The sequence below is a fragment of the Trichechus manatus genome, unplaced genomic scaffold (genome assembly GCF_000243295.1).
Source record: "Trichechus manatus latirostris isolate Lorelei unplaced genomic scaffold, TriManLat1.0 scaffold00164, whole genome shotgun sequence".
Taxonomy (NCBI): Eukaryota; Metazoa; Chordata; class Mammalia; order Sirenia; family Trichechidae; genus Trichechus; species Trichechus manatus.
The window spans coordinates 2,172,997-2,175,658 of record NW_004444100.1 but is presented as its reverse complement, the minus strand read 5'-3'; the positions used below and the strand labels follow the sequence as shown (position 1 = coordinate 2,175,658).

Genomic DNA, 2,662 nt, shown 5'->3' with positions numbered 1-2,662 from the left:
GTGATCCTACATTTTGAATTGTCTTACTTAACAATCTTTGGTACAGGTTTCAGTAATGACAGTCAGGAGGGTCTTCATTGGTCCAACAAATTTCTATTCACTAAATGCTACTAGAAAAAGATAAGAGTAGAAAGTCTTTTGTGTTCTGTTTGATTGGCTTTATGTGAAAGTTTCCCTAAAAGATATTTTCCAAGATTATCTTAGCTATTGTCTTTATACCTCAGGGCCCAGTTGATGTGTTCTTGTGAGTCCTTGTGAGCCCAGCTCCAGCTGGGTCACATTCTCCATGCTCAAGGAGAGGGAATAATAACTCCAATATTATTTCCTAAATCAACACCCAACAAGTAGAAATCTCTTTGGTCCTTTTGATTTTTTATTTTCTAAAAAATATCATTATCAAATTACTCTGGTATTACAAAGTTGTGAATAAAATCAACTACAACGGAATGCAAAGTGGGTTCATTCACAGATACTTCAAAAGCAACAAAAATCCCAAAATGAAGGCATTTATGCTTCTTTATATTGCTTAGCTAAGAGAAGAGCAATAACAACTTCAGTTTAGTCCACTCTCTTTAAACATTTCTCTCCCAGCAGATTGCCTTAACATCCTCTATACTATAGTTTCAAATAGAATATTGTACCTTTTATGTAGCATAATTTCATGTACCAATTTTGCTAATGTTGAAACTCAAGCTAATGATTTCCAAAAATTTATGACATATATCTTATAGCTTCTGGAAAATAAAATATCCATATTTAAGGGGGCAATACATTAAATGGAAGATGAGAAAAATCAACTACTTTATTTCTAGCTATGTCACACTGTCTGCTGTGCCCAAGTAAAATGGCGACATTTTAATGGAGACCAAATTTTTTTAAAAAGTGTTGGCAAAGAAAAGACTTCACTGACTACATTTATTCCACAGGAGCCCTCTCTCTATAGCAGCTCTATGGACAAAAGTAGCATAAATTACTGTATCCTCAGCTGCTGATGCTTTAAGCACATCAACAGGTTATTCCCGTAGGGGATTAGTGCCAATCTAGGCTTCAAATTTTTTAAAAATTTTTAATACCAGAATATTTATTGCACAGGTAAGCACTGAAATATTTAAGATGAACTGGATGCTACAACAGCTGCTCTCTTGGGTTTTAGCTACTGTTCCTTCATGAAATTCATGCCTGAATCTGCGTCATACAATTTTTAGGTGTCACATCCAACCAGTACTGGTGGTATTTTGTCTTTTAGCTTTGGCACTCCAGTTCTACTTTCTTTTGCAGTTGGCAGAGTAGCCACATTTGCCGTAAGTGACTTCTGAAGGTGGTAGGCTTTGGAATCACAGCGGCGGCCCAATGTGTGTGTCTTACTACGACTATTTCCAAATGATGACGTTCCCTTTGTTGTGTCGCTTCCGCAGCCCAAAGAGGCCAGAAGACAATGCACTTCTGCTATATCGTGCTTGTAAGCTTCTGCCTAGGGGAGCACTTCCCAACATAGGCTTTTTTTTTGAGCCATCACTTTCCCCACAGTCTATTTTATAACATAAATGTAATTTGATGTAATATAAAAATATTATACACAGGAAGGACAGACCATCTCAGAAAATCACACGTACAGGGGTGAGGGGATGGTGACCTACCAGGCCGGAGAGAGAGGAAGATCCACACACCATTGGGACTGAGAAATTTTTCTTTTGTTTCCCTCTGGCCTCAGGTGTAGAAAGTTGATAGTTGAATTAAATTAATTTTGCTCCTTAGCTTGCAAGGCCCCTCTCTTGTTTGATATCTTCCTCCTCTACTCTACCTAAGGATCTCACCAATGCCTTGTTGAGTGGGACTGGAAGCTATTAGGGCACATTGTAGTTTCTTTATAGTTGTGAGACTATATGAGAGCGCACACACATATTAAGTGTTAACTAATGTTCATAAAACTGTCAGAATATACAGTTAGTTGATGGGAATAAGACAAGGATGCCCTCTATCACCACTCTCATTTAACATTGTGCTGGAAGTCCTACCTAGAGCAATAAGGCAAAAAAAAGAAAGAAAGAAAGGACATCCAAATTGGAAAAGAAGAAGTAAAACTATCCTTATTGGCAGCTGACATGATTCTATACATAGAGGACCCCAAAGAGTCCATAAGACAACTACCGTAATTAATAGAAAGATTCAGCAGAGTAGCAAGATGTAAGACCAACATACAAAAATCAGTTGGATTCCTATACACCAACAAAGAGAACTCTGAAAAGGAAATCAGGAAAACAATAACATTTATAATTGCCCCCCATAGGATAAAATACTTAGGAATAAAACTAACCAGGGATGTAAAAGACCTATACAAAGAAAACTACAAAACACTATTGCAAGGAACCAAGAGACCTACATAAATGGAAAAACATACCACGCTCATGGATAGGTAGACTCAATATTGTGAAAATGTCAATCCTATTCAAAGCAATCTACAGATATAATACAATCCTGATCCAAATACCAACAGCAGTTTTATCAAGATGGAAAAACTAATCACCAACTTTATATGGAAAGTAAAGAGGCCCCAGATAAGCAAAGCATTATTAAAGAAAAAGAACATAGTAGGAGGCCTCCCACTATCTGATCTCAGAAGCTATACAGCCACAGTAGTAAAAACAGCCTGGGACTGGTACAG

The 2,662-nt window shown here is 37.2% G+C and overlaps 1 pseudogene; it reads right to left on the bottom strand.

The window, feature by feature from the left end:
- Nucleotides 1-1,048: 1,048 nt before the first annotated feature.
- LOC111822361 (60S ribosomal protein L37 pseudogene) lies at nucleotides 1,049-1,670 on the bottom strand (annotated as a pseudogene).
- Between the last annotated feature and the right edge of the window lie 992 nt (nucleotides 1,671-2,662).